This window comes from Scyliorhinus canicula, chromosome 12 (genome assembly GCF_902713615.1).
Source record: "Scyliorhinus canicula chromosome 12, sScyCan1.1, whole genome shotgun sequence".
In the NCBI taxonomy this organism is placed as follows: Eukaryota; Metazoa; Chordata; class Chondrichthyes; order Carcharhiniformes; family Scyliorhinidae; genus Scyliorhinus; species Scyliorhinus canicula.
In genome coordinates this window covers 68948429-68957481 of record NC_052157.1, presented here as the reverse complement: position 1 = coordinate 68957481, position 9053 = coordinate 68948429, and positions in this window count along the sequence as shown.

Below are 9053 nucleotides of genomic sequence, written 5' to 3'. Positions count from 1 at the left end.
ACCAAGGTGAATGTATCTGTGCGGGTGGAGGGTGGCGATGACAATTGTGCCGCCATTATAACGATTACATCCTCTGAGTTCTCCTCCGGGGTGTTTTCCTCGGAGTCTGGAGAGGGACCCACCGGAATGGGCCGGCGCCTTTGGCTAGAGGACCTGCAGGATAATGGACATGTGGTCAGTGGGAGAGAAGGTCCGTCAGTAAGGTAATAACAACACACGTTTGGCGGTCCTCCGGGTGGAGCTCGATGGTTCCTCACCTCTGCGGCGTCCGCCAGCCTCCATGTTGGTGACCCCCCCGGTCACCTCCAGGGCCCACTCCTCGAAGGAGGTGAGGATTCTCAAGACCAGCAACCCTCTGCCAGTCTGGGCCCTCTCCTGCTGATTATGGGAGAGCTTTTCCTGAGGGGACACAGAGAGGGCATTGTTAGCCACATGCGGTTCACAGTTGTGGGACGGGCGGTTGTGAAGGGATGTTTGGGGTGGAGGGAGGGTTGGAGGGGTGGTTGCAGGGAGTGCTGAAGGAGGAGGGGGATGAAGGGAGGATTGGGGCCGCTTGGGGGGATGCTCTCTGGGGGTTTGTGGGTTGGGGGTGGCGTTGGTGTCAACTCACTCATGCTGCCCGGTGTGGGTCGTTGACCTTCTTCCTGCACTGCTGACCAGCCCTCTTGGTCAGACTGCCTGAGCTGACAGCTGCTGCCATGTTGTCCCAGGCAGCACTGGCTGCCTTGTGGGTCACCCTCCAGGACCCTCGGGGGAACTGGATATCCCTCCTGATCTCCACCGCGTGCAGTAGACTCCCCAGGCCAGCATCCCCCAATTGTGGTGCCATTATTGCGAGCTGGCTGGGGTTGGCTGAGCCAAGTGCTGCTTGACCTTGTTAGCGGGAGGCTAGCGAGCACGGTCCCTGCGAATCAGCTGGCAAGCCGGCATTTGGAGCGGGAAGCCCGTGAGGCTCACTTGCCGGCGGTACATGCACAGCCATGCCGCCCTGTCCCGTGTGCTGACCCCGAGACACGGTCTTATCGGAGGGGTGGAACTCGGGAATTTTGGTGGCCGCTATCGCCGCCCCATGGGATGGGTCTGGATTGGTGTTCAGCGCCCCCTCCTCCCAGACACTCCTATAGGACTGTGGTCCACCCTGGGATGAAGGGGAATCTGGTTCGGGCCCCGGCTGCCCCTGCATCCTCTGCCAGCCCTGGTGGTTCCCCATGGTCCACACCATTGTGTCAATGCCCTCGGCGATGCTCCTGAGTGACTGGGACACATCCCCCAGTGACTGGGCCACGCTCTGCAGTGCCTCAGCCATTCCCATCTGAGAGCGGGACATGTCCCGCAGACCCCCATCAAGGTCGGCCTGGTACTTGGTGACATCCCTAATGAGGCAGACATTGTCAAACCGTGCGGAGCACCAGAGCTCATCACAGAGCTGGTTGTCACCATCCTCCATGGCCCAGACCCAGTGTTACTGCCAACCCAGGGCCCGCACCCCATAGCGCGGCAGGTATGTGTCGCGGAGGGGGATGCTGGAGGGGGCTAGCCGGTGGGGGGGGGGGAGCGGGGAGGATACAGTGTGTGTGTACCTGGTTAATCCCACCCCTGCTCCCAGTTGGTGAATCTGGAGGTGATCAGTGCATTGATCAACCCCTGGACCCGGGGCATCGCGTCAATGGCGACGAACCCCACTGCCTAGGCATCCTGGTGGGCTCAGTCCACATTGAAATGGATGTATTCTGCCACCTGGGCATATAGGGGCTCTGTGATGGAATGGATGCACCTGTGCACCGAGGTCTGTGAGATCCCGGACAAGTCCCACTCGGCGCCTGGAAGGACCCCGTTGCTCAGGGCGACCATTACCTTGCCGGCCACCGGGAGCGGATGTCCTCCCCCATACCCACACAGTGCCAGGGGTGCCATCATCTCGCAGATATGTCACACTGTCTCCCTGCTCAGCCAGCTACTTCAATGGCACCCCCAGTCCAGCAGGTCTTGGAATGACAGGTGGTGCCGGTACACACGACGCCTCATGCGGCGCCTCCTTGGCACCTCCTCCTGCTCAGCCTGTTGGGTGGCTGGCTCTCCATCTTGGGTGGCTCCATTGCCCCAAGCTGCGCTGCTGCAGTTTCTTCCTGTTCCTCTGGGGCATACTCTGCTGCTGCAGCTTCCTCCTCCTCCTCGAGCAGCGCCAGCTTCTACAGCCGCAGGGCATCCCCCAGGGCTGAGGCGACGAGCAGGAAAGCCACCATTGTTGGTTGAATTCCAATATCCATTGTCTGCAGGGGGTGAAAGGCTGACATGTTAGCATGGTCAAAGATCAAATCAACCAACTCCCAATCATTCTAGTGCACTCCATATGCCTATGCAATAAACACTTGAAAATTTGAAGTGTCCGACTCCACTACCATAGCTGGGGGTGCGTTCCACGCCCCAACCACTCTCTGAGTAAAGTACCTACCTCTGACATCCCTCCTATATCTTCCACCATGAACCTTATAGTGATGCCCCCTTGTAACAGCTACATCCACCCGAGGAAAAAGTCTCTGAACGTCCACTCTATCTATCCCTCTCATCATCTTATAAACCTCTATTAAGTCGCCTCTCATCCTCCTTTGCTCCAATGAGAAAAGCCTTAGCTCCCTCAACCTTTCCTCATAAGACCCACCCTCCAATCCAAGCAGCATCCTGGTAAATCTCCTTTGCGCCCTTTCCAATGCTTCCACATCCTTCCTATAATGAGGTGACCAGAACTGCACACAATACCCAGATTGCACGTGAGAAGATGCAGAGGTTGGAGGGCTGGAGTGGTTCAACTGTGAAGAGAGGCTGGGTTGTTTTCCTTGTCACAGAGAAGGCGGAGTGAGAGGTGACCTAGCTGAGGTGTACAAAATAATGAGGGGCGTAGAAAGAGTGCCTCGGAAGGAACTTTTCCCCTTTGTAGTGGGCTCAATAACCAAGGATGTAGATTTAAGGTAAGGGTTAGGAGATTTCGAGGGGATTTGAAGAAATATTTTTCACCCGGAGGGTGGTGGGAATCTGGGATTCACTGCCTGAAAGGGCGGTGGAGACGGGAACCCTCACAAGATTTAAGAAGCATTTAAATTAACACTAGAAAGGCTTTGGACCAAGTGTTGGAAGGTGAGATTGGAATAGATAGATGTTTGATACCTGTGCGGATGCGATGGGCCGAAGGGCCTATTTCAGTGCTGTGATACTCTATGATACTATGACTGTATCTGACGACAGATCTGGAAGAGTATGTGCCGTCCGACGGGGATCAGATACTGGCGATATTCACTTACCGGCTCATTCCGAACAAATAATCGAATGGCCTGATCACGCTCAACACGATTTACTACGAACCAGCCTTCACCATCATCTGTCACTCTCCTTATGAACTCTTGTTGACAGTCATTTTACACATGGTGACTAAATATCATTAACAGAAAAATCATTCACACTGATCCTGAAAGTGTTGTTCAGGATATAATTGGTGGCAAGGATTATACATACCGCTCAGAATTAAACTATCACCATATCTACCCGCAAACACTGAGTTTAGAGTATTTCTTCAAACAGACAGACTTCTGTCAAAGCATTAACACCTGTGCTACAGGTGTGACAAAGTAAGAGCGGGTCAGTACTGAAGGAGGGCTGCACTGTCAGAGGGTCAGTACTGAGGGAGTGCTGCACAGTCAGAGGGTCAGTAATGAGGGAGTGCTGCATTGTTAGAGGGTTAGTACTCAGGAAGTGCTGCACTGTCAGAGGGTCAGTACTGAGGGAGTGCTGCACTGTCAGAGAGTCAGTACTGAGGGAGTGCTGCACTGTCAGAGGGTCAGTACTGAGGGAGTGCTGCACTGTCTGTGGGTCAGTACTGAGGGAGTGCTGCACTGTCAGAGGGTCAGTACTGAGGGAGTGCTGCGCTGTCAGAGGGTCAGTACTGAGGGAGTGCTGCACTGTCAGAGGGTCAGTACTGAGGGAGTGCTGCACTGTCAGAGGGTCAGTACTGAGGGAGTGCTGCACTGTCAGAGGGTCAGTACTGAGGGAGTGCTGCACTGTCAGAGGGTCAGTACTGAAGGAGGGCTGCACTGTCTGTGGGTCAGTACTGAGGGAGTGCTGCACTGTCAGAGGGTCAGTACTGAGGGAGTGCTGCACTGTCAGAGGGTCAGTACTGAAGGAGGGCTTCAATGTCAGAGGGTCAGTACTGAGGGAGCGCTGCACTGTCAGAGGATCAGTACTGAGGGAGTGCTGCACCCTCAGAGGGTCAGTACTGAGGGAGTGCCGCACTGTCAGAGGGTCAGTACTGAGGGAGTGCTGCACTGTCAGAGGGTCAATACTGAGGGAGTGCTGCACCCTCAGAGGGTCAGTACTGAGGGAGTGCCGCACTGTCAGAGGGTCAGTACTGAGGGAGTGCTGCACTGTCAGAGGGTCAATACTGAGGGAGTGCTGCACTGTCAGAGGGTCAGTACTGAGGGGGCGCTGCACTGTCAGAGGGTCAGTACTGAAGGAGTGCTGCACTGTCAGAGGGTCAGTACTGAGGGAGTGCTGCACTGTCAGAGGGTCAGTACTGAAGGAGAGCTGCACTGTCAGAGGACCAGCACTGAGGTACTGCTGCAGTGTCAGAGGGTCAGTACTGAGGGAGTGCTGTACTGTCAGAGGGTTAATACTGAGGGAGTGCTGCACTGTCAGAGGGTCAGTACGGAGGGAGTGCTGCACTGTCAGAGAGTCAGTACTGAGGGAGTGCTGCACTGTCAGAGGGTCAGTACTGAAGGAGTGCTGCACTGTCAGAGGGTCAGTACTGAGGGAGTGCTGCACTGTCAGAGGGTCAGTACTGAGGGAGTGCTGCACTGTCAGAGGGTCAGTACTGAGGGAGTGCTGCACTGTCAGAGGGTCAGTACTGAAGGAGGGCTGCACTGTCTGTGGGTCAGTACTGAGGGAGTGCTGCACTGTCAGAGGGTCAGTACTGAGGGAGTGCTGCACTGTCAGAGGGTCAGTACTGAAGGAGGGCTTCAATGTCAGAGGGTCAGTACTGAGGGAGCGCTGCACTGTCAGAGGTTCAGTACTGAGGGAGTGCTGCACCCTCAGAGGGTCAGTACGGAGGGAGTGCTGCACTGTCAGAGGGTCAGTACTGAGGGAGTGCTGCACTGTCAGAGGGTCAGTACTGAGGGAGTGCTGCACTGTCTGTGGGTCAGTACTGAGGGAGTGCTGCACTGTCAGAGGGTCAGTACTGAGGGAGTGCTGCACTGTCAGAGGGTCAGTACTGAGGGAGTGCTGCACTGTCAGAGGGTCAGTACTGAGGGAGTGCTGCACTGTCAGAGGGTCAGTACTGAGGGAGTGCTGCACTGTCAGAGGGTCAGTACTGAGGGAGTGCTGCACTGTCAGAGGGTCAGTACTGAAGGAGGGCTGCACTGTCTGTGGGTCAGTACTGAGGGAGTGCTGCACTGTCAGAGGGTCAGTACTGAGGGAGTGCTGCACTGTCAGAGGGTCAGTACTGAAGGAGGGCTTCAATGTCAGAGGGTCAGTACTGAGGGAGCGCTGCACTGTCAGAGGATCAGTACTGAGGGAGTGCTGCACCCTCAGAGGGTCAGTACTGAGGGAGTGCCGCACTGTCAGAGGGTCAGTACTGAGGGAGTGCTGCACTGTCAGAGGGTCAATACTGAGGGAGTGCTGCACCCTCAGAGGGTCAGTACTGAGGGAGTGCCGCACTGTCAGAGGGTCAGTACTGAGGGAGTGCTGCACTGTCAGAGGGTCAATACTGAGGGAGTGCTGCACTGTCAGAGGGTCAGTACTGAGGGGGCGCTGCACTGTCAGAGGGTCAGTACTGAAGGAGTGCTGCACTGTCAGAGGGTCAGTACTGAGGGAGTGCTGCACTGTCAGAGGGTCAGTACTGAAGGAGAGCTGCACTGTCAGAGGACCAGCACTGAGGTACTGCTGCAGTGTCAGAGGGTCAGTACTGAGGGAGTGCTGTACTGTCAGAGGGTTAATACTGAGGGAGTGCTGCACTGTCAGAGGGTCAGTACGGAGGGAGTGCTGCACTGTCAGAGAGTCAGTACTGAGGGAGTGCTGCACTGTCAGAGGGTCAGTACTGAAGGAGTGCTGCACTGTCAGAGGGTCAGTACTGAGGGAGTGCTGCACTGTCAGAGGGTCAGTACTGAGGGAGTGCTGCACTGTCAGAGGGTCAGTACTGAGGGAGTGCTGCACTGTCAGAGGGTCAGTACTGAAGGAGGGCTGCACTGTCTGTGGGTCAGTACTGAGGGAGTGCTGCACTGTCAGAGGGTCAGTACTGAGGGAGTGCTGCACTGTCAGAGGGTCAGTACTGAGGGAGTGCTGCACTGTCAGAGGGTCAGTACTGAAGGAGGGCTTCAATGTCAGAGGGTCAGTACTGAAGGAGTGCTGCACTGTCAGAGGGTCAGTACTGAGGGAGTGCTGCACTGTCAGAGGGTCAGTACTGAAGGAGAGCTGCACTGTCAGAGGACCAGCACTGAGGTACTGCTGCACTGTCAGAGGGTCAGTACTGAGGGAGTGCTGCACTGCCCGAGAGTCAATACTGAAGGAGTGCAGCAATAATGCAGGGTCAGATTGAGGGAGCATTGCAGTGTGCGAGGGCAGTACAGAAGGAATGCTGCATGGTCAGAGGGTCAGGACTGATGGAGAGCTGTACAGTGAGAGGTTTAGAACTGAGGGCGGACCGTCAGTAGGACAAAAAGAGCGAGAAGTAGTCTCCCTCAGACTAACGAGACCTTCAAATGGTATATTCTCCGAATGCATGTGCAGAAAACAGGCAAAGCGATAGATAGCTTTGTCACGGATCTGAAGTTAAAAGCGCAGACCTCCAACTTCACAGAACTACATGATTCCTTAGTCAGAGACCAGATCGTGTATGGCCTCCAGAGTGATAAACTTCGTGAACTTCTGTTAAGAAAATCCGAATTAAAGCTCGCTGATGCGATTAAAATATGCAAAGCAAATGAAGTAGCATTGAAAAGAATAACGGAAATTCATCTCCATGAAAATGGCGTGAAAACGGCAGCTTCCAGCGATGACAGTAAGGCGATGCTGCAGTTCAACTAAAAACATGGTCTGAGCGGCCATTTTAGAAAAAATGTTGAAGCCGCCAATTCATGTGGGAGATGTGGAAAGACTCACCCTATGCAAAAATGTCCTGCATATGGAAAAATATGTGCCAAATGTGGTAAAAAGAACCATTTTGCGCAACATTGCATGTCCAGTAAGATGCAATAAGTGACAAAGGTAAGTGAAATCCATGAAATGCAAAAGATAAAAAATACACCAGTGACAGGTAGATTAGCTGAAAACAAGCAATATGTTGATGAAAATATGGTGATAAGACGAGACAATACATTTTTTTGTGGGTGTAGTCCACGCCAATGAAGTGTCAAAAATAGAGAAAACTTTAAAAGAAATCTCAATAGTCAACAACACGGATGATTGGACAATTCCGATAATGATAAACAATACTCTAATTGATATGAAACTGGATACTGGCACTAGAGCGAATCTAATAAATCAAAACAATGTAAAAAAAAAAGTTAAACCAGTAATAGAAGACAGCGACTATATTTTAAAAGACTATAACGGAAAACAAATAGCGACCTTTGGAACCTGCAAACTGCAGATCGAAGTTAAGCTATGAAGATTTTTCATCAAATTTGCAATTGTACAAGTAAATGCCTTTATTAGGTGCTGAAGGATGCAAGATATTACAGTTAATACAGAGAGTATATACTGCTGATTGCATGAAAGACAACCAGCGCTCGACATTGGAAGCCATAACCGCCAAATTCCCAGAGGTATTTGCCAGAATAGGTACATTGCTAATCGAGTATAAAATGAGATTAAAATAAAATGCAAGTCCTATAACTCACCCGCGAAGATGAGCTCCAGTGCCATGGAGAGAATGATTAAAGCTTGAGCTGGAGAGGTGCAGTGACTGGGAGTGATCAAGGGCAATTTAGTGTGGCCAATCCACCTACCCTGCACATCTCTGGGTTATGGCGATGAAACCCACATAAACACGGGGAGTATGTGCAAACCCTACACGGACAGTGATCCAGGGCTGGGATCGAACCTGGGACCTCGGCGCTGTGAGGCAGCAATGCTAGCCACTGCACCACCGTGCTGCCCCAAAGATTTAAATATGAACATTAAACTGGAGCATTATTCAATACTGATATAAGAGGAGAATACCAGTGAGATGCTGACTGCTACAATCTTCAGCAAGTTCGATTCATTACAGGGATTCTGACAATTAAAACTAGACCAAGAAAGCACGAGACTGCACATTTTATATTCCATTTGGTCGATATTGTTTTCATGCGGCATGAGATCAACGTCCAAAGTGATCCACAGGGTGATGGAGTACATTGTCGTAAACCTACCAGAAGTCAGAGTGTACATAGATGACATTGTCATATGAGCATCCACAATGGAAGAACACAAGAAATCCCCTTTAGCACAGAACCCCCGCATACAGACCAAAGCCCCAAAGAACCATCATTGCAAATGAAAGTCCCATCTCTTCCCTTGTCCAAATATATACAGAATCGACTCATTTAGTACATAAACCAACACACAGTGAAAAAATAAAGTTACATGAGGCTACATCGGTACATGACCATTTCTCAATTCTGCCACAGTCCTTCTGCCTTCGCAAACCCCTCCGCTGCTTCCGCCATCCCGAAATAAAAGTCCTTGGATTTCTAGGTCACCCTCAACTTAGCTGGATATACTATGCCGCACTGCACCTTGCTGATGAATAGTGCCTTCTTCATCCGGCTGAATGAAGCCCACCTCCTCGCCAGCTCCACCGTAAAGTCCTGGTACATGCACATGCCAGCTCCAGCCCACTGCACCACCCGCTTCTGCTTTGCCCAGCACAGGACTTTCTCCTTCACGCTATACCTACGAAACATAGAGTTACTACTCTTGGCGGCTCACTCGCTTTTGGTATAGGCCTCCACAACCGATGAGCCCGATCCAGTTCATATCAGGAGGGATCGTTCCACCTTCCCCAATAGCTTCCGCCAGCATCATGGCAA